General features: G+C 42.5%; 1 protein-coding gene and 1 pseudogene across 2 annotated transcripts in view; one reads left to right on the top strand and one right to left on the bottom strand.

Moving 5' to 3' along the window:
- Cmss1 (cms1 ribosomal small subunit homolog) overlaps positions 1-22,955 on the top strand; it is a 169,370-nt gene that overhangs the window by 88,339 nt on the left and 58,076 nt on the right. The gene's annotated exons all lie outside the window — the stretch shown is intronic.
- On the bottom strand, positions 14,843-15,397 carry LOC126505853 (60S ribosomal protein L18-like; annotated as a pseudogene).

The following is a 22,955-nucleotide window of genomic DNA, read 5'->3' on the forward strand; positions in this document are numbered from 1 at the left end:
GGCTTTTCCATCCATCAGTGAGAAGCAATGCATTTCCAGGACTCTCATAGAGATGATGGCCCCTGGCATTGGCATATGAGCCAGCCAGCTTTCAGGCCATAAATAGCAGCCTGGCATTCCTAATTCTGGTCAGAAGACTGCTACTCCCAGAAAGATATGCACAGGGCAGCCAGATTTGGCTCAGATTCAAGGTCCAATCAATTTTCTTTCAGGAACCTTTATAGTCACCCCACAAACCTACCCATTTTTATACCCTGGCTTAAATTTATTGTTACAAGTTTCTGTTTCTGTGAGGTCCATAAATGTCACGAAATCTGCTTGTCAGCATGGTAGTCAGTCTTACCCTTGTTGACTTAAGGAACCGCCATGGTTGAAGAGATATAATTCACCCCTCCGGCTTTATTTTGTGAGAATGACCTATTGTACATTCCACAATCTGTAGCATTAGCTTGCCTGTGGTTTTGAAAGAATAAATTGAGAACTCCTGCTTTTGTGGTTTTATTTAATGTTTGGAAAAGTTCAAGTTTAATCTGGTAATTTAGAATGTATACATTTGACTGACTGGCTATATTTATGAAATTATAATTCTTTAGCAGCAATTTCAAACTCTAAAAAATTATGTGTGGGTTTTATTGTTCAGGGTCAGGCATGTTGGCAGTCAGTACCTGACAGTGTCAACGAAAGAATTTTTATACAACCCCTCAGGATATTTAACATAAGACTCCCCAGAATAGTTGACATAAGAATTAACCAAGTAGTTTTTCTTTATCTCAGCCGTGCTTAAATGATTGAATCTGTAGCTACCTTTTTCTCCCTTAAACCTTGACCAACTAGTTTAAATAAGCAGTTCTTACTTTATATTTTCTTAAAGTATATTGCCTGGAAAAGAGCTTCAGCACCTCCTGGGAGCTTGTTAAAAATAATTCCAGGCCTCAACCCCAGGTCTACTGAACCACTGCTGCTATGGTATAGGGAAGGGCTCAGTATTAAAATGCTTGCCAAACATGTGCAAGGTTCCAGGTTCAGTTCCAACCATGAATGAAGGGTAGGCAAACAAACACAGCGGTTTTTGCTTGAATAAACTCACCAGGTTTATTCCATGCACACTAAGATTTGAGAGACATTTGTTTAAGTCGTCATAACTTCCTATTAACCCTAATTCTATTGGAAGGACCTGTTTTTTTCTAAGAAGTAAAGATTGTTTGGTTAAAATCATACTTTATCTCTTGAAATAAGAGATCTTGGGGTTGGGGAGATGAGTCAGTAGCTAAAGTGCCTGCCACACAAGCGTAAGGACCTGAGTTCATATTCCCAGCATCCCTCTCCAAAGCCAACCTCAGTAACACACGCCTGTACTTCCGGCTCTGGAGAGAGTAGTGGGATAGAGGATCCCTGTACCTCACTAGCTAGCCACTCTGAGCAAATGGACGATCCTCGAGTTCATTAAGAGATTCTGTATTCAGCAGTCAGTTGTAGAGACATCAGGAAGACACCAAATGTGGACTTCTAGCTTCCACATGCATGTGTATTGAAGTATGCACATACATGAGCACATACCACAGGCACACACGATAAGGAGTCTACATTTTCTGACATATTTTTTTAAAATGCTGGAGTAGGCAGTCTTAGCTGAGTTGGAACTGAAATACAGAGACTTCGCTGAGGCTGAGCTCCTTGGGTGACTTCTTCCTTTCATACAACAATGCAATGCATGTATCAGAACTGCGGGCTGACTGCTTGTCTCAGGCCAATGAAAAGAGCTCTGTTCTAAAAGGAAGTGCTGGCCCATGACATTCACCTTGTCTGCTACGTGGACCGGCTTCTACAGTCTGCACTCCACACTGGTTGACTAGAAACACCATGTTACTGTTTCACGTACATGGATTAGTTTCAACCCCAGCCTTCTGAACGAGTCATTTCAGAACTTACCTATAGGATATAGTGTTCCTTTGTTTTTTCTTATAATACCTTTAAGAGAACATAGGTGTTCATAATCTGAGGTCAGCCATCATAGTTAATCTGGGCCTAAATATGAATTCTTATCAGGGCTCCTTGTTCAATTGCAGTGAATGAATAAAACCTTTTAAAGACTTGCTTGAAAGGAGCAATCCCTAAAATGAAAGACATTATGAGAAGAACCTTATGGTGGCCTTGTCTCTTCAGGGGAGTGTGTGTGTGTGTGTCTGTGTGCGTGTGTGTCTGTGTGTGTGTCTGTGTGTGTGTCTGTGTATTATTTGGTCATAAATCACAACTTAGAAGAATTACCATTTATAACACAAGCACATATGGATGATATATACATATATATAAATGGACCTTGATTTTCCCCCACTATCAGATGAAAATAATATTTATAAATCATGGTTTTCAGCTGGTTCATAGTATTGTCTGAGAATGCCTACCTGAAATCTGTCCCAGCCTAGCATAAAGTTTTGGTCTAGAATGTCCCCCAAAGCCCATGTGTTAAAAGCCTGATCTCCAGCCTGTGGTGGTATTGGGAAGTGGTAGGGATATCTGAGATGTAGGGAATAGTGGATGGAAGTTAAGAAACGAGGAGTCAATCTCTCTCTCTCTCTCTCTCTCTCTCTCTCTCTCTCTCTCTCTCTCTNCTCTCTCTCTCTGTCTCTTTGTCTCTCTCTACCTCCCTCCCTCTCCCTCTCCCTCCCTGCTTCCTTGATATCATGAAACAAGCAACTTCTTCACACTCCCCTCTGAAACATCCTACCTCGTCACGGACTTAAGGTGGTGCGTCCACTTGACCTAGACTGAAGCCTCTGAAACTGAGCAAATAACCTTCCCGCCTTATCAGTTGTGACAGGTGATTCACTATAGACATTTTCAGTGATAGGAAATTGACTAACACACTACCAGGTATATTATGACTGCTATTTAGAAGACCCCCCCTTTTCCAATATTTTTATTAATTATGTAAATAAATGTATCAGTATGGACTTTGTGCACATGAGTGCAGTGCCCATAGAGACCAGAAGATGGAGTCAGATCCTCCACAACTAGAGTTAGAGACAGTGTAAGCCACCTAATGTAGGTGCTGGGAACCAACTTGTGCCCCTGCAAGAGTGGTACACACCCTTAACTGCTAAGCCCTCTCTCCCGCCCCTTTTAAAAGAGTAAACCCAAGAACTGTTTCATAATGCCTCTGTATTCCATTTCAGTCTCTTTATCTTTAGATTGTCTGTCAAGGTTTAGAATTGAGGCACATTTTCAAATATGTAAAGTTCCTGAACTACCCCATAGCCTCAGCCCCAGCTATGACATAGTCTCACAGAGAGGAAGCACACATCGGCTGAAAGAGTCACTTGGGATAGAATTGTCTTGGAAGTGTTTAAGTTGATTCCCCACATGGCCAGAGCTGATTACCTCAAGTTTGCCTGGAAGAAGCATTACTGGTTTAGAACAGCTTATTATACTACATAGCTTGATTACGGAGTAATGGAAATATGTCACACCAGGATGGCTGATAGCCTGGGCATCTTACCTCCTGGAGGAATTCATTTCTTACTGTTTTCTCATTTAGGGAGAAATGGTTTGTTATGATAGTGGTCTTGTAATTCATGTTACCCATTTGAGGAATATGCTTTTTATATGTACATTAATTTTCCAAAAACTGGATGTGAACCTTCAGGGTTTTTTTTTTTTTTTTCTCTTTTGAGAAACAGAAACAAAATTGTTCTCCTTCCTTCTTCACTTGTTACCAGGGATCTGCAGTGGCTCCCTCTCATGTGTCCTCCGACCACAGCCCTGAGAAGAGAGCAGGTGTCCTCAAAAAGGCTTTCCGGCTGCCATGAGGGAACTGGGCATGTTCCCGCCAGTGTTTCTGAAATGCCCCTCAGCCACCTCAGCGTTCTGCTGTGTCTGCATGTCTCTTGAGAACAGCTGTGCGTGCTGATGACCCCTTCCTAGTGACCAAAGAAGTTACATATGTGTTCTATTCGCCACCATTTCACCGGTGACTTCCCCAAGAGGAAAGAAGGCAGTTATGTTATCATGAAGAGCGATGCATTCCCAAGTTGGATTTTAATGGATAAGTTAGCTCCAGGTTAGATTCTTTGGCACAAAGGTCACCGTTTTTAATATAACAGGTCACCAGTTTGGTCACTAGGGGAGTTAACCAAATAGCTGCTATAGTTCAAAAGTACATCTGCATTTGAATAAAATATGATTCATGTTAGAAAGCCAAACTTGACATGTTTCCCCCCAGGTAATAAAATGGCTTTTAATGAAATAAACGTGTGCCTCTCCGCAGAAAACATGCATGAAGAACACCACACGGTTACATTTTATTCCTGGCAATGGTAGTAAACTTTTGACCTGCCACAAACTGCGTCTCTTTTCATCATTCTTGGGTAATTATCAACTGTTACTGATTAGCAGAACAACTCCCTTATCATCAGTGCCGCAAACGAACGGGACAGAAGAGTCCTGAACCTAGCTCTGTTTGTCTGGTGTCAGCAGTCTTTGTTATACTATTTCAAGCATTACTACCGTGACATACCTTTGGCTCAGCTTCTCTCGCTGTACACTCGTTCTAGTTCTGCCTACTGCAGGAACAGGTCCCCTCGCACCTGAACTGTAAGCGGCACAACTCCTAGTTGAGACAGACAGTACTTATAGCCAAATGATATTGATGACTCAGTGGACTAATGTCCAGAATATGAAGCCTACTTCTGTGGATCATTGCAACCATCTAGTCAGGAGCCTCTTAACATGTTAGCAAATGTATCTGGAGAGCTGGAAGCCACAACTGATCCATTTCCTTGTCGTTCAAAACATTAGAAGCAGTAGAACTTTGATGTAACTACTGCTATAACCAAAATACAGAAAGTTTTCCTGGCCTCACAAAGATCCTTCATACTGACTGTTTTAGTCAATGTATCTTCCCATTTTCAAACCCTAGCAACCATTAAGTTACTTCCTCTTCCTTTGGGCCTCCTTTCCTGGTTGTAATATGAAGAGAATCAACAGTTTAGTCTTACTGGAGACACTTCCAAATAGCTGAGCCCACCAATATAATTAATTCCTTAAGGAGACTGCATAATATTCCATCACATACACGTACCATATTTTGCTTCTCTGCTTACCAGCTGGTCAATGCTTAGGTGCTACCTATTTTAGGGCATTAGCAATCAAGACACTTTGGCTGTTCGAGTACAGATTTTAAGAGAACATAATTTTCTGAGTGCTCCTCTGAGGGTGGAATCAGTGAGCTTTATTGGAAATGGCTGTCTAACATTTTGTGAGGCACTCTCTGTTTTCTGCTTTGCACTGTGCTGCTTTCCTGACAACAGAATAAGAATTCCCGTTCCTCTTGCCCTCACCAGCAGCTAGCACTGTCTAGGGTATTTGACTGGGGAGAAGGGTGGCTTATTTGTGCCGTTGATTGGCTCATTTGTGACTTGTTCCTTATCCTTTTTAGTACTAGTATCTCATGGCTTTAGTAGGAATTTTTATTTTGGTGAAGTCTGGTTTATTTTTTAAAGATTGTATGGCTTGTGCTCTGGCATCACTATGCAATTGTTGCCAACCCTCCAAGGTCACCATGCTTTTCTCCTGGGTTTTCAACTAGAAAGTTCTGACGTTAGTACTGGTGTACGATTTTAAGTGAAATTTGGTAGCTTGTTGATGGAAGAGGCAACAAAAAGGAGAGGTTCTCATTATGTGGTGTTTCCTAGTCATTGCTTAAGCGAACGGCTGTGTTGGATGTGGTGTTCCCTGATCATCTTAAGCGAACGGCTGTATTGGATATATGTGTTCAAAGCTTGATGTGATATCCAAAGGTAGTTTTATAAGTGAAATTAATGTGAGTTAATTTTGGACATTATTGAATAAGAATAGCTTCATCCTCCCCAAATTAAAAATCATTCAATGTAACAGTGTCTTATTTCCAAAACTGCATGTGAAAAGCATAGTTAATTCATATGCAGACAGGCTTTTTGAAGATTTTATTTTAGGTGTGTGGGTGTTTGCCTCCATGTACATCTGTACACCATGCAGGTGTCATCTCACGCCCAGATGAGAGGACACCAATTCCCCTGGAACTGTAGTTGCAGATGGTTGTGACCATCCATGCAGGTACTAAGGATAGAACCCCAGTCCTCTGGAAGAGCAGCCAGTGCTCTTAACTGCTGAGACATCTTTTTATCCTCAAGTTTCTGGTTGTAAAATACATTTCTAAACACAAATCATTCCCTTATAGGGATCCACGTTTGTGGAAGATAGTGTGTGCAGTGATTTCAGAACTGGAGACACAACCAGTGTACTTGGTGTTTTACATCTCAGCCTCTTATGCTTGCTCTCTTTTGTGTTCTGAAATCCCCCTCATTTCCCTGCCTGCCACTCTCATTAATCACACTTTCTTTCTCCTGACCTAAAAAGTCTTTAGGTCTTTTTACCCTGGAATTTTTCTCTCTTCTTCCATCTGCCTGCCCCTATTTTTTACTTTAGCGCACTACAATATGGGGATGGATTTCGTTCTTCTAGGCTATATTTGTTAAGTGAGATATTTTGTTTTCCTTTGCTAATATAAATATTAACTTTTGAGGCCTTCTGATTTAGACCAAGACCGTGTTATCATGCATTAATCAATCATGATTTGAATACCCTCCAAGAAAGTAGCCTTTAATGAGATAAAGATGTTGTTTCTTTTTCATACAGCACCAATCAGCAGCATCACTGGAGATCCTCTATGTATCTGTCCTTGGGGATAAAGCGTCCCTGATAAAGCACTGTTAGAGCTAATATGAGGTGTCCTGATATAGATACTTCTCAGTGTATTCTAATGGTCTTTGTTTCCTTTGTCTTAAAGAATTACTTACTGATTGCTTAATGGTTAACAGACTTTGTTTACCCTACAGGACTGATTTTATTAAGTATGGTTCAGTTGCATTTTCTCAATACTACAGCTTACATATTCACAAACTAAAGAACCCAAGGAGATTTGGTTGCTTTTTCCAGTTTTTAGGTAGCATACAAAACATTAGCTATGATATCAAACAAAGGAGTTTTCCATTCTTTCTCACTTAATAATACTTGCTAATATTTTCTTTTCACTAACTTTGTAGAAGAGATGATTGACTTAATTATAAGCCTTAAAAGAATTCATGGAGATGAAGACAGGACGCTCTTACTTTGTTTACTTCATGTGAAGTCAAGCAAAAAGGATAGGTAGGAGAAACATTTCTAAAATAATCTCTATTGCTTATGTTTAAAGCTGTGGAATTAGCCATTTCTGGCTATAGCTTTCTTTAGTATTTGGTATCTGTATAATGCTACTGATGCATAGTGCTTGAGGGGAAGGTGCCAGTCTATGGAAGTAGTATGCATGAATTCTTTTAAATATGTGTAGTGTTTGAATTCATTGTTCCAAAATGATCTGGAAGAGAAGATATCCTGTGACTCAGCAAGATTTAGACCACTGGTTTCACAAGTGCTGGGGATGGAACCTAGGACCCTGCACCTTCTGGGCAACCATCCACTACTCTACTACACTAAAGACAACCTCAGGTCCAAGGACAAACTTTTGAAGTGCCATGTTGTAGCAGAAACAACTGGGTTCTAGTCTTCACTTTGGCATTTAGCGTTAGCAGACCGTGAAAAACAAGTCACCTCATCCTTCACTTTATTCCAAGGATGTTGACAGAGGTTTCTATTCTGCCCAGTCCCCCAGCCATTCAGTCCCAAAGAAACACACAGAGATCTACAGTAATTATAAGCTGGTTGGCCTATTAGCTCAGGCTTCTTATTAACTCTTACATCTTAAGTTAACCCATAATTCTTGTCTGTGTTAGCCAAGTGGCTTGGTACCTTTATCAGTGAGGCATTCTCATCTTGCTCCTCTGGGACTGGGTGATGACTACAGACTGAGCCTTTTTTCTTCCCAGCATTCTCCTATTCTGGTCACTCCACCTATATTTCCTACCTGGCTACTGGCCAATCAGCATTTATTAAACTAATACAAGCGACTAATTTTTACAGGGTACAAGACTATTGTCCCGCAGTACCTGGACTATGGAGTATAGGAATTATATTTAAGTAATCTTCCAAATGCCTTCCAGCTCTGAACAAACTTGGAGGGGAATACAAGTTATTCTTTGGTACTCCAGCCAGCTCCTCTCTTGGTCTGGCTGCATACAGCCAGTTACTCTTATAGGTTCTCGGTGTTCGCTACCCATTCTTCGTGGCTGCCTGTCTGAGCCTCGTCTTTCTGTACAATGCTTGCTCCAAGGCAGTTGCTCCCTGGAAATACTCCATGAGTGCCACTTCCAGCAAGACCCCAGGTCTCTCTGTCCACATGGACCCACATGCAGCTGTTTGCTATTGGTTCTCCCCCAAGAACCAAATTTAATTGTCCTGCTCTTCGAAGTCTTTAAGATAGTCCAGGGAACATTAGCTCACTGAAATAATTGAAAACACCTTGCAGAAGAGGGCAGCTGGGGATGCGAGACACGAATTCAGTCAGGCTGATCAGGGGTTTCTAGCGAAGAAGTTATTCATCTACCTTGTAACATTTTACAGTAAATTTACACAAAGCAGTTCTGGAGGCATAGGGTTGGAAGCATGACAGGGCTGTGGACAAGTGTGGCTTGCCTAAGACCTCCTGATGGTAGATTGGTTTCCCCACCCCCAGCCTCTATCCTTAACACACACAGATGCAGACACAAACACATACACACACACACACACACACACACACACACACACACACACACACATACCACAAACACACATGAGCTCTTTCTCTGCTGTACCAGTCTCTGGCTCTCCAAGGCCACACAGACCATCTTGTTACACGTTCTCTCAGTTATTTCCCTTTGACCTCAGGGCACGTCTGAACAGGAGCTGTGTCAGAAGGGAAGAATATACTGTATAAGGAGCCTATTCAAACACTAAGGGAGCCTGTTCAGTGAAGCTGCAAGAGTTCGCACTCTGCTACTTTCCTGGAGGTCTTTATAGGTGTGCCAGTGGTGACAGGTGCCCCCAGGGCCATTTGTCTCCAAATCAAGCAGAGCTCCCTTGCTTCCTTCATTCCACATGAGCTCTGATATATTTTAGGAGAACTTGAACTCAGCGCAGAGGTTAAGCATGTGTAAAGTGACTTGTGCTTACAAATGATTTTAACTCAAGATCATTTGGGAAATATTAATATTAGAACTCTATCTTTAAGGAGCATATGAGTGGGTATGTATGTGTCTACTTCCTCCCATGTAGTAGTACTTGTCTTGTTACTCTGACAAGCTGCTTGACAAAAGTAACTGATAGACACAGGCTTATTTTGGTTCGGAGCTGAAGACACAGCCAGTCTTAGGGAAGTTGTGGAACCAGGAACTAGAGGCAGCACCATCAATCAGGAAGCAGAGTGCTGTGAATGTTTGTGCTGAGCTAGCCTTTTCTTTTTATACAGTCCAAACCCCAGCTAAAGGTACCACCCACATTTAAGGTGGGTCTCAATTATCGTACTCAGGAATATCTCTCTTCATAGTGATTCTAAATCCCACCAGATAGACCAGGAAGATGAACCATCACACCCTCCAAAGCCAAGTGCTTTAATGAAAGATCTCTTTGGAGAGCCTGTAGGTTCTCTTGTTCTGTAAAGGGAAAAGCAGCGTGAGAACAGTGTAGCAAAGGAAGACTACACAGCTTTAAAGATATTGTTTACCTTTCAAACAGTAAGCATTGGGAGTTACTCTGCCTCTGGGAATACACCCATGGTCTAACAGAAATGCCCGACATACATTAAAAACATCCGAGCTCCTTGGTTTTCCAGGAACTTGCATTCGAACTTAAGATAGCATCTGAAATTCCTGTTTCTGCCATTTCTGGAAGGAAACAAAAACAATAATGGAAACTAATAATTTCCTACTAGAACCACTAGGCATAAGTAACTTGTTTTTCTAGGCATTTTCCTTAGGAGAGAATCCTTTAGTTGGGTGATGGGGGTTCTTTTGCTCTGATCCCAGGTTAGACTTGAGCGCAAACATGCATGGGGTGAAGAGCGAGGTTGTGGGGCCAAGTCCCCCCCTTAGAATCATGATTGTTTTCAACTCTGTGTTCTAGACCTTTCTGGACCTTATCATTGTTTCCACATCTGAAAAATGAATATGAAGATAGTAACATCTTTCTCATGATGATAATGAATAAGTGCTTTTCAAAAAAAACTTTACTCCCAAAAGCACATGGAAAAACTGACCAATTTCAGGAAACTTTAAAGTTAGATTAAAGCTTTCCATCTCCTATTTTAAAATGTATTTTCATTATTAGGAAGTAGAACACAGTAAGTGTTCTATAACATGTCTATGTAAAAATTGCTTGTGGCTGAAATAACTCCTATTCTGCCCAAAGATGTCCTGATTAACACAGCATGGAAAAAGAGAAGCATGAAGGTTAAGAAGGAAAGACAGCTTGCTTGCTGTAAAAGCACTTCACGCACTAGCCCTTGATTGCTTAAAAATCTTGGGCAGCATCTCCGGACACCCTGAAGCCAGTAGCGCTTCTACCTGAAACGTGTTTTGAATTCCACAAAATCTACATACCCTAAGACAGTGATGTAAAAGACATATTAAGATATATATTTTAGTATTTGTTTCATAAAATAATTTAATATTTAATAGATAAGCTATTAATATTTAATAGATAAAATAATAGGTGGAAAAATAGTGTGAATGTAGGTAGATTCTTGGGCAGTTAAAATAGAAGTTGAAGTCTGAAGAATGACTTCACAACATCCGTTATGTGCTCATCTTAAAAAACATCGGCGTGCTGATATGCACATCCTGGTTTAAAGGTCATAGCAAGGAAATTATGTGTCGAAACATGTTAATTCTTTAGGACAGGGCCAAAGATACAGAAAGCTTTGAGCAAAAAGCAACCTGTTATTATTATAGCTTTGCAATTCATAAGTAATTATGCTTATCATTTCTAGTTCTTTCTTGTCTTTACTATCTCTCTGCATTTGCTGTCCTTTAGAATCAGTGAAAGATCAGGAGAATATTTTGGCGTGGTCTCATCATTGGACTGAATAAGTTCAGATATAACTGCTGAGACTTTCCTCCTCTTTGCACGTTCATGTTTATTGCTCTTGCACTTACGACAGAAAGGTACTAGGACCAAAAGAGATGCCTATCAACAGATGGGTTAGTGATGAAAATGTGGTACATATACAAAGCAGAATGCCACTCAGCCTTAAAGAAGATGAAGGGTGGGAAAGTAGATGAATTTGGAAAGTATAATGATATAGAGGTAGCACAGCCTCAGAAAGGAAAATGACACGTTCTGCATCATATACAGACTCTCGTCTATGTACATGCACATAGCTGTGCACGTGCGTGCAATACAGCATTTAGAAGGAAGGAGCCAGGGAACGAGGCAGCAGGGAACACAAATGTAGGTGGAAGGAGTCAGTCCTAACAGTTAACGGAGTTTTATCTTTGCTTTTGTTTGTTTGTTTTGTTTTGTCTTGCTTTGTCAGATAAGTGAGTTCAACTCTATGCGGTTGAAATAGCAAGAGCATTTTTAAAAAGTGATTGAAAAAAATCAGAATTCCCTACAAGTCATTATCACATATAATATTGGAATCTTACCATGAAAACCAACCATTCATTGGCTAGAGCAGCAGGTGTCAACCTGTGGGTCAGAATGACCCTTTCACAGGGGTCGCCTAAGACCATTGGAAAACACAGATATTTACATTATAGTTTATAACAGTAGCAAAATTATAACTATGATGTAGCAATGAAAATACTTTTCTAGTTGGGGATCACCACAGCATGAGGTGTTAAAGGGTCACAGCATTGAAAGGTTGAAAACCGAGGACTATAGTCTCTTTTAGAAATTACTTCCTTAAACTGGGAAAACATTGTAAAGCTCACAGATGATAAGAAAGACTATAAACTGCCTGCAATTAGGTAGTTTAAGATCTAACTCAAATTCCACGGAGAGCTATGCTGGATTCCTCTCAAAGAGGATGTAAGAGTCAGTCATTCAGGACAGGCCATTTACCTTCACAAGTTAAAGAAGTTTTCAACGTGTCTGGCACTTTATCTGTTCAAGGCTTACTATTTGAAGAACTAAGATTTGGTTTCTGAGTTTTTCAGGTATTTCTTTGAGAGAGGGAACATACATGCTACTGCACATGTGTAGACGTCTGTAGACAACCCACAGGAGTCAGTTCTCTCCTAGAATGGCAGGAACATCCCTGTGAGCCTCTCTAATGAAAAGACCTCTAAGGTGATCCAACTGCCACCTTCAGGAAGTCACTCAGTTTTTCTAAGCCTTGTTTTCATATTACACAGAAAAAAAATGTAATGATGTTTCTACCTGCCTAAGGTGATAGTCAAGTAAAATAATGAGCAGGGAGGAGCATTTGAGCTCAGAACACTTGCCATATTGTTCACTCCGTAAGTCTTTATATAAATGTCCACATTTTATCAGATGCTGCCCTGACAATAAGGATAAAGTCAGATAAGATTGTTTCTAGCTGTGGACACATAGTTTACCAAGAGGAGACAGACATGTGAACTACTTAAATGCAATGAGATATATTAAGAGCACAAAGGTAGAACCTTCCCAGTATGGCTAGCTGTATGACTGGGTTGTTGACACAGAGTGAACAAAAGAACTGGATTCAAAAAATTCAGATACTGTGGTGTTATGAATACCATCCATGTTCCGGTTGAGCCTCCTCCCAACAGGAGGGAACTAGGGAGGGAACGATGGGGCCGTGTTGCCGAAGTCCTTCTGAAGTCATGAATAGGAGTTAATAGGATAGTTGACATGTTCATGTAAAGGAGGCAACACAGTGGACTGGAAGAATTCTATCAGCTCAGGATTGAACATGGACTCCATGACCCTGGGGCAAGCCTGTTTAAGAGGCTGAAAGTTTGTATGTCTTTGGGGATGGTTGGCCAGGAAATGGAACAGGAGTTGCGAGGCTTCTAAGAAGGGCAGAGTGAGGATTCGATAATAACAATATAGGTCATTTTAGATATCTTATCAAAAGACTATGTGGAGTTATCAGTCGTCTGAACTGTACAGGCTGTAAAGCCATAATATGTACTTATGATACATAATACATAATGAGACTGCTCATTATTTCAGGTCACACAGGAAGTTCATATTAAATCATTGATCCCAGAGCAGCCTAGCTGCAGAGCTGTGTTTTTCAGTGTTCTGTATGCTTCCAGAGAGATCCGGAGAGCACCTGAGGGAAGTATGAGACAACAGGGACAAATGCAGTTAGGAGGAGAGCATAGGAGATGGGGGAACTACTCGCATAAGCGTGGTTGAGAATGTCCAGGCTATAAAAACCAAGATTTTTGACCTGTGGTGGAGGCCAAAGCCTGTCAACGTTAATAAGTGCTTTGTTGTAGGCTCGGGTGTAACCTCTGTGGAGAGGGCATTCTGATACCAGTCTGAGACAATTCTCCCCGTTAGCAAAGAGATCAGCTTTCCTTGACTCTTCATTCCTGGCAGTGATCAGCTGAGGCTCATTCACATCGGTGCCTGTTAGCTCCAAAACATGTAGAGAAGAGAAGGAAATATGGATGGTGCTGGCCTCCAACCTGAGCGTAGGGTTGAGAGCACGTCAGACTAGGCAGGGCCCTAGGAGACCTTGCGAGCTGGATGAAAAGTACACCATGGATCAGCATTTCCTGGTCATGGGTTCCAGTCTGTCTCCTACCTCCTTACCAGCCAACCCAGTGCCCTGCTTCCTTTCCCAAAGGCGGGCATTTTCAGTGCTGCGTATGAAGAAGCAGCCCCCACTGCCCAGCAGCAGGAAGCCCACTAAGGGCACAGGCCAGGACCAGAGCTCTGGAAGGAAACATTGTTATTTGACAAGAGTAGATGTTCCACTATACAGCAAGGTAAAAGTGGCCTCAGGTCAGAAGCAGCAGCAGGTGACCAGCTAAAGAGAAGTTCATTTCACAGCCTCCGTCTCACTGAGTACGCCCACCGGGATTCGTGATTGTGGAGGAAATAAACACATCCTTTGGAATAACATGCATGCAGTCTGACCCATTCCCTCACAGGCCCAGAGTGGTGGGCGGGTAAACAAATGCTCTCAGCAGCAGCGTAATAAGCAGAGAAAAGTGGAAGAAGTTTTAAAAGCCTTCATTTGCAGCTGGGTGTGGTGTCATGCCTGTAGTCCCAACATTCATGAAACTGGGCCAGGAGACCAGTGAATTCAAAGCTACATTCTTGAGGCCTTACCTTAAAGGAAGGGAGGGAGGGAGGAAGGAAAGAGTGAGCAAATCTCCCATTTGCATAACATGCTCACAGAAGAAGCCTGAGTGAGTGTGTGTGTGAGTGTATGTGTGTATGATGGTACTGGATATTGAACCCAGGGTCTTCCATATATTATGCTAACATTCTACCACTTAGCTCTACCCTCAGCCCCTTTATATTTTGAGACAAGGTCTCACTACCTGTTACCCAGACAGGACTCAGACTGTCTGTCCTCTGCCTCTGCCTCCAGAAGTGGCTACGAGTGCAGGGATGTACTTCCAGTCCCTGCTCCTGCTTCCCTTGAATCAAGCCAGAATTTTTCTATACCTCTCCTGTGATCTAATTAATATTCTATATTATTTTATCATTTTAATTAGAAAAATTCCCGTCTTGGTTTGCGTCAGTCACTTCTCAATGCTTGCATGAACAATGAACCCATGGACACTAATTCTCCTCAGTTCTTAAGCTTTCTTCCCAGCTGCTGAAGATGCAGTTTGCAAATCCAGTTTTTTCCTTTGGCGACTGTCACATACTATTGTTTTTTAAGTACATTTGTATTTTTTCAACATCCAAAGCTTTTTTTTAATAACAGTAAGATACAAAGTTAGTTTTTGTAGCTGGGGCTGGCCCTTCTGCCTCTGGCATGTTCAGCCTTCTGGTCCGTGGAGCGGACATAGGGTTTGATATGGCTGTGTGGGGTTCCTGGAGCCTTGTCAAAATGCCAGTACAACCTCTCAGCCCTTGTGAGGTCCAGACAGAAGCATAGTGCCACGGCTCCAAGGCCAGTTGGTCAAAGGTGAGGATCTTGCCCACAGCCTTGAAGACGCAACTTCAGGCCCAGCTGCTTACCCGCAGTGCACATGCCTTGAGCTTGAGCACTTCGGGAATCCTCACATCATCTGTGACTGTCCCCACAACCACAGCTGTCTTGTTTTCTCGGCCAGGAAGCTTCATCTTTGGATCATCCAGGACAGGGACAGAGGTGGCCGCTTAGTATGACTTATAAATAACCTTTTCAGCACAACCTGATTGAATGTGGAGTTGGTTCGCCTGGCCAGAAACCTGTACAGCTTGACAAGCAGCCACAGGTGGGTTTTCTGGCTCTTGGGCTCCTTGTGCCGAACTGTTCGGTCCCTTTGTGGCGAATGTCAGCACCCATGTTGGCGCCCCCTGCTTGGCCAGGTCCAGGAAGCAGATATTTGTATTTTACTACACTTCTGTGAGACAAGAGGCAGGGGTGCACATCACAGTAGCCTGTGGAGGGCAGAGGGCAACTCTTGGGAATTGGTTCTCTCCTTCCACCATGTGTGTCCCAGAGATCAGACTCAAGTAAGTAATCAGGTCTGGAGACAAGAACCTTTACCCCAGCCATTTACTTGGCCCCTAGGGTATATATTGTTTAAAGTGCTTTGTAATATTTCAAGTGTGTAAGGAAGGGCGTGGGGAGATTCTTCTATTTAGGAATGTCCCTAAGTCTTCCTATTAAAAAAAAAATGGTCTTTCTGTTTCCGGCCAAGCTCTGCCAGGGCGGAGCCTGTTGGCAAGAGCAGTTCAAAGGAAAAAGCAATGTCCTACCCTCTCTGTTCCGCAGCCTGCAGGTGCTAGTGGGGGAAGAAAACGTGTGTGGTGAAGGCTTGCGGTGCTGGCCGCCATAAAGAAAAGGCGTGGACCAACTGCCATGGTGTAGACTTCTGGAACCACCCTCCTCAGATTTTATAGATTCTGTGCACTCTGTTACCCAGGCCAGGTGTGCTTAAAGGGAAGCTGATGACCTGAAGTCTCAACACATAAACAGAGTCATTGGGCCCTTCTGGGGGGGGGGGGGCTCATTTGACCAAGGGGAGGGTAACAGACCTAGGGAACAGTTGAAATGGCCAGAATTTAGATCCCTAAGATTGAGGCAGAGCAGTTTGCTGAACAAAGCCAGTCCGTTCTAAAGACTTTTGTTGCTCCTCTGAAGAGTGCCACACACAAACTAGTCTCAGCTGGTCTGGTGTTAAATGTGAAACTGAATGGATGACTGACGATTTACATTCTTGAGAGGTTTATTCCTCGTGTGTGTGCGTGTGTGTGTGTGTGTGTGCGTGCGTGCGTGCGTGCGTGCGTGCGTGCGTGTGTGTGTGTGTGTGTGTGTGTGTGTGTGGTATTTGTGGGATAATCTGATTTGTTCTCCTATCAGATTTGCCAATTTCATAGATAACACCAACCATTCTTAGCTTTGAGTAAGAAGGAATGGGCAGGATAGGACCTAAGTTGGAATGGGTAAATGGACATATGCATGTCTAGGTAGGAAACCCTAGAATGGTGACTTCAGGGCCTGTTATAAACCACCCCTGGGGGAGTTCAGACAGGAACACACTTGGGTTTAGCATAACTAGCCTCTTGCAATAAGCATTCTTGTTGCATTAAGATGATCCCACAGAAAAGTCTATACCCTCTACAGTGTTGGCAGCATTAACCATGAACCAGCTGATCTTCACGAGGCAGCCCTTATTACTAATGAGAACCACAAGCCTGCTTCTGCCACACTGCCCAACAGCTTATTTAATCCCCCGCCCCTGCAAGCCAAGAGGTTTTCAATTTAGTTGAAGCATCTATTTATACCCCTAATTTCCCTATGGGACCAGAGGCCACATCACCAAACTGGGTAGCTTCTCACTTCCCTGCACTAAAGCAGGGGTTCCTGCCACAGTCATGGTGCAGCTGAGGGCCATGGAACATTTCCCTCAGGCAAAGCACTGGGATGCCTGGCTGGAGGTTCCTTTGCTGGACAGCTGTCACTGACCTCTGCCTGAAGCAAGAAACAGAGCCAAGATGGCACAGCTTTGGTCACATTCAGCCTGTTAACTGCATCAGTTGTCTTTATTTGTTTATTCAAGAACTCTGAGCTGCCTTTTTTAACAAGAAATTTGAACCACATTTTGTTTGAGATACTCCAGAGAGATGTAGCAATGCGGTTACCATTTTATAAACTTTTAAATGAAACCATTAGCAGCTCACAACTTTGTTTAAAGAACAAGAGCTTGGAGCACAGACCTGTCTCCAAGACCCGGAAGACCGTGAGCAAGGCAGAGGAGGATCCTGTGCAGAGCCAGCAGCCAAAGCTCGCTTTGCATGGCCAGGAACTCAGTGTCAGTGTGACAGCCTCTTCCCATTTTGCAGGAGTTGGTGGATTTGGCCCTGTTGCTCTCATGATTCACACCAATGTTTCTACCTCTGTTGTTTCTTCTCTCTTCCACAGCCAAACCTCACCAATGCTTCATTCTAGCCTTTCTGCTAACATGTTAGCCGGCCTTTGTTTTTCTTTCTCCCCACAACTCCATTTATGTTTAGAGGGTTCTCCATTTGCAAGTTGTTTTCTTTACAGTTGTTAGTTGGAGTATTCTCTTCTCAATGACTTAGAAAAAGTTCCATAAACATTCCTGTAAAAGATTTAGAGATTTATACCCTCATCAATTTTCTAGACTGTTGGCAAACATTGTTTAGTAGACAGTATGGTTCTCACCAGGGAGTGTGGTTGAAATCATCTACACAGTGACGCATCTAGTTCCCAGTCATACGAAACAATAATACGTAAAGAATTTAAACTAAGAGCTTTTTGACATTATTTTGGAAAAGTCAGTTATCTTCCCAGAAATCCATTCTTTTGGAGTAAATAGATTTCATATCTAACAGTTTCATAGTTTTCAAGGAAGATTGTGGCTAAAATGTTGACTAATTCTAGGGCAAAGGGACATTCAGGTTTAATAGTCATGTACCGGGGGAGTTAAAGGACTGGGAGATTACCGAGATTTAGCCTAAAGCACAACAGTTCTCTTATACCCTTAAGCAGCCCTGACATGGTATTTCCTGGAGATTAATGACAGTCTGAGTTAAAGGACTGAAGGAGGGCCATTAATCCCTGCACAAAGGTAGTTCTGAAAGTAGCAATGAGAAACAACTGGTAGGTCAAGGGCACTGGATCCCAGGAGATGTCTCAGGAGATTACTTACTTTCAGAAGCCATCCTTACCATGGTCTCGCCATCCTGGCATGCAAGCGCTGTTTTGTAAGTAGTTTGTAACCTTTGTTTTCATCAGACAGAACTTTTTAATCAATAAACTACTTCATCCCGCTGAGAACTCAGCAATGTTATATCATCTTATAAGTTACTCTTCACATATAGCTTTTACCATCATAAACATGGTGGATAGAGCTATGCTTGGGAGTCCAGAAACCAAGGCAAACAGGATTATATTAAAGCGTGAAGTGTGCTGTGCATAAGATACAAGGAAAATCTAGAATGTAAATGCATGGGTGGAGTTGAGGGAGCAAACACAGACACCACATTGATCAACCAAAAGAGCTTGCCCGTCCAAAGGATACAGTGACTACTCAGTCCTGTCAGGAGCTGTTATAAGCAAAGACTACAAGCTTCCAAACAGCGAATTACATAATTGAAGATAAAGAATGGCAGGCCAATTTCCATGTCTTTCTCCAGACCAGCCTAGGCTTGACTAAAGTATACCAGCCAGGTTTGTTCATCTCGGGATTAGGCAAGGTATAGTATTACCTCCCAACAAGAAAGTCTCAGATAATAGAAAAGCATGGAAACTGGAAGTGTGTGTGTGTGTGTGTGTGTGTGTGTGTGTGTGTGTGTGTGTATATCGAAGGCTTCACCAAGAAACTCCTTGGGGTCTTTAGAACATTTGAAAGTTGCAACTTTTCTCTTAGTTGGAAAATGGTCTGCCTTCATTAATGTGTCTTATCTATAAGCGTAAGCATGCACCCTTGGTAAGGGTTCATCTGCCTTCATGCACGTACCTCATGTGTAATCATGCATCCTTGGTAAGGGTTTGCCTGCCTTCATACATGCACCTCACATGTAAGCGTGTGTTCTTGGTAAGGGTTCACCTGCCTTCGTGCATGCGCCTCATGTCTAATCGTGCGTCTTTGGTAAGGGTTCGCCTGCCTTCATGCATGGGCTCATGTGTAAGCGTGCGACCTTGGTAAGGGTTTTCAGGATCCAGAAGCTTGCTCCCTTATCTGGGAGAGATGTTGCTTACCTTCCCGCTTTGCATGTCAGCTTCCCTGTGAGTCCAGAAAATGCCTTAAACTCCATCCAGTGCATTAAGTTATTCTGCTAATTCTGACCTAAGACTCTGATCCTTGCAGTATGCTTTCGTATATTTGGAACAATTAAGATACCAAAAGTTATTTTGCTGCTTAAAAAAATAATAACTCTGCTGACTAATAAGACAGCAGACCTATGCTAAGGTAAGCTAAGAAAAGATGTTTTCTGGTCAGTTAAGTGAAAAGCACAAATACAGAAGTTCCATTAAAACAGTGACTGGAGGGTGGGAAAGATGGATCAGAGACTAAACATTCACTGCTCTAGCAGCAGATCCAAATTCAATACCCAGCACCCACATGCAGGCTCACAGCCACCTATAACTCCAGTTCCAAGGGATCTGACACCCTCTTCTGACTTAACATATATGCACACACATACACACACACAAATGGAGGCTGGCTTCTTGCCACTAACATCCCTGATCTAACTCTGAAAGCTTTCTTCCTTACAGATTTGGAGACTGCCAGAGATAGAGATGTTTAGCTACCTGTTCAAATGGGTGGTGCTACTATTTTAGCACTGCAAGGGCAGGTGAAGTTCTTCACATGCCTCCCTGCTATTAAAAAATCCTCATTCCCACCACCAGCTACAACTCTTTGGAAGAGCAGACCCTGAACCTCGCCTGGGCAGCTCAATAGACCCAACCCCGAAGTTGTGAGTATGGGAGAATTGTCCCCATTACTCATCTGTAATGTGGTGGCATAGTCTGGGGAGACATGCCCTCTCCCCACCAACTTCTGAGGCAGGTGGGAGAGAGGCCCTGAGGTCATAAGAGTGGGAGAGCTGCCCTGTGACTGACCTGGGCAACACCATAGAGCCAACCGCACTGGTGGATGTGCTGTTCCTGAAGGGGTAGGTGTGGGAGAACAGACCCCAAGGGCATGATAGTGGGGGAACTGGCCCCACCCCTTGCTCAGTGCCTCATGGGGTGAACTAGCCAGGGCAGTGCAGGAGAGCTCACCCTGGTAGTGAGGACAAGGGAGAGCTGGAGGGCTGACCAACCCTGCACCTACCCAGACCCAGAAGCAGGGCTATGAGTTGGCCCATCCCATCATCCACCCCATCTGAGGTCTGCTGGAGCATGTAAAGGAGACAGTCCTGCAGACCCAAAGTGGCGGGAACTCCACAACACAGGGCAACAGCAGCGTAGCCAAGAGGAGCTCCAGTAAGGGACCAGCATTGATAGTGTAGCAGAAACCAGAGGATGCGAACCAGACCAATGACTCCTTGCAATGATCACTTGCAAGTAAAGATACCTGGGTAAAAGGGTTTACTGCGTAACTCCCTGTGTCACACCACAGCTTCCATGATGAGAATGATTTTTCTATTTTTATTTTCTTTTTTTCTCTTAAATTTTATTTAATTTTATTTGGGAGTAAAGGGTGGATATGAATGGATGGGGAAATGAACGGGATGGAGATGCATGATGTGAAAGACACAAAGACTAAATAAAAAGAAAGTTTTAAAATCTTGTTTTCTATGTAGTCGACTGGGATGAACCTGGTTGGACTTCTCAACTGAAACTGCCTTGAGGAAATGAACTATCCAGATATAGGTGGGACATAACCAAATTATGTGCCAAAATAATTAGATTATTTAGCTCATGATTGCAGCTTTAGGATTCCATCTGGGGAAATGGAAATGACTGAGCACATATGCATTTGAGTTGAAGTTCTTCTCCTTTCGGTGGGCACTCTGGCCTCTTTTGACACTGTGTTGGTAGCAAAATTTCTTGGTCACTTCGCTTCCTTTGAGAGCAACAGCTCCACTATGATTTGAACTGGTGCTTTTTGTCCTCGTGTTTGGCAGGTACTTAATGCATCTGTACAGCCGTTCTGAAACCCGATCCGCTCATTAGAGACGGGGTAGTAAAGCTTGCTACCTTGTGTGTACAAATGCTGTCTTTCCAAATTAGAAAAGAACTAAATAAACCCTGTGGAGGTGCCTTGTTCTAAAGGGCGTAATTCAATGCCCCACTGCTGACATTTTTCTGAGGTAGATTACATAAATAACCACTGCTGGACGAAGTCCTTTCACAGTCTCAAATGATTTGAACACATTTGAAAGTTTTATTGTCTGCTCAGAATCCTCTGGGCTGTGAGGCTGTAAATTATCTTTTTTTTTTTTTTTTTTTTTTTTAGTATTGGAGCATCCATTATACAATTTACATTTTAGGACAGAAGTAAGAGAATGATATTGAGAAAGAAAATTATGTGCATGAGGCCAGAGATTATCAAAGGAAAGAAAATGGTATTTCTGCTCTTTAACATCAGTCAAGGAAATTGCTGGTTTTTAATAGCTGACTTCCTGGGGATTTTTTTAGTGGCCAATACATGAAGTTTGGCTTCCTAAACTCATCCCTCTTGGCAGGTGCGTAGAGTCTGGAGCCATGGTTCATACGTTACGGTCCAAAGAAAGCACCATTCGCATGTACTTCACTTACCACCCAGGGCTTCTCCAGTTGCTTCAGGAAGTCGAAATTTTTGTGTGTGCATATGTTTTATGGTTTATAATATTTATCAACTTCTCAGAAGGGCCTCATATACCACATTTTCAAGACTGGATTACTTAGACCCAGCCTATAGCATGATGATAGTTTCCTGTGCTTAGCAACGGTGGTGATGACAGCACCTGGTCATTGAGGACTTTTAAGTCATTACATGTGCTCACTACTTCTTAGTTCCCCTTTATTGCCCTCAACAAAGGCAGGTTTAGTCATTATCCCCATTTTATAGTTCAGAAAACTTAAGACTTTGAGGTTAAGTGGGTGCTAAAGACCGAATGGAACTGAAATGAGAATCCAGAGTGCGTCTGGGAGAACCCATGCTCTGGGCATGATGCAGTGTGCTGATGAACTCATCCGATTAAGTTCATTCTGACTTTGATTTTATGTGAGATTCATGTATTCAACTCAAACAGTCCTTTCTCTGTTCTAATGGTTGGGCATGGTTCCATATCTACATGCTAGTATGTTACAATTCCAACATCAACATCAGATTGTAGGGTCCAGAATACTGTTTGGCACATCATTTGTTTGCAATACATGTAGGAGGCAAAGGAACAAGCATATGCCCTTTGCAGGCTTGGCATGGCCTGCTTTTGTGATATCCCTACACTGGGTACAATGTGTGGCATTAGTGGCAGCAACATTGGTGGCTTTTGATCTTTAAAGATTAGACATGCAGTAGTGAGTGTCTAACGAGTAAAATCAGATCTAATTCCTTTGTAACTGTTGTTTGGAAGCCAGCGGCTTTGGCCAATCTCTCTACAGGAAAGCAGCTTTGTGAAGAAAAATCTTTGCATAGCTAATTGCCCTGTGCCTTTTTCATTGGACAGTGCTGTCTTAACAGTCAGTATTACACAAAAGATGTTTAAAGATGAATGTCCAGGGATTGTAAAGGCTGATCAATTTACTATCTTAAAAACAGGCACACACCTATTCCCCTTCAAATAAATAAACAACTCCAAGTGGTCCGTACCAACAGCGTTTGCCCTCCCTCACTTTTGGAATCCATATACAATTTTATGTCCTTACCTCTCACCGAAGAAAATGCCTTTTAGCAATAGGGAAATTTTGCTATTATAAAAGCATAGTTAGGGAGAAA

Source organism: Alexandromys fortis, unplaced genomic scaffold, assembly GCF_014885135.2.
Source record: "Alexandromys fortis isolate MF-2015 unplaced genomic scaffold, M_Fortis_MF-2015_v1.1 scaffold_4, whole genome shotgun sequence".
Taxonomy (NCBI): Eukaryota; Metazoa; Chordata; class Mammalia; order Rodentia; family Cricetidae; genus Alexandromys; species Alexandromys fortis.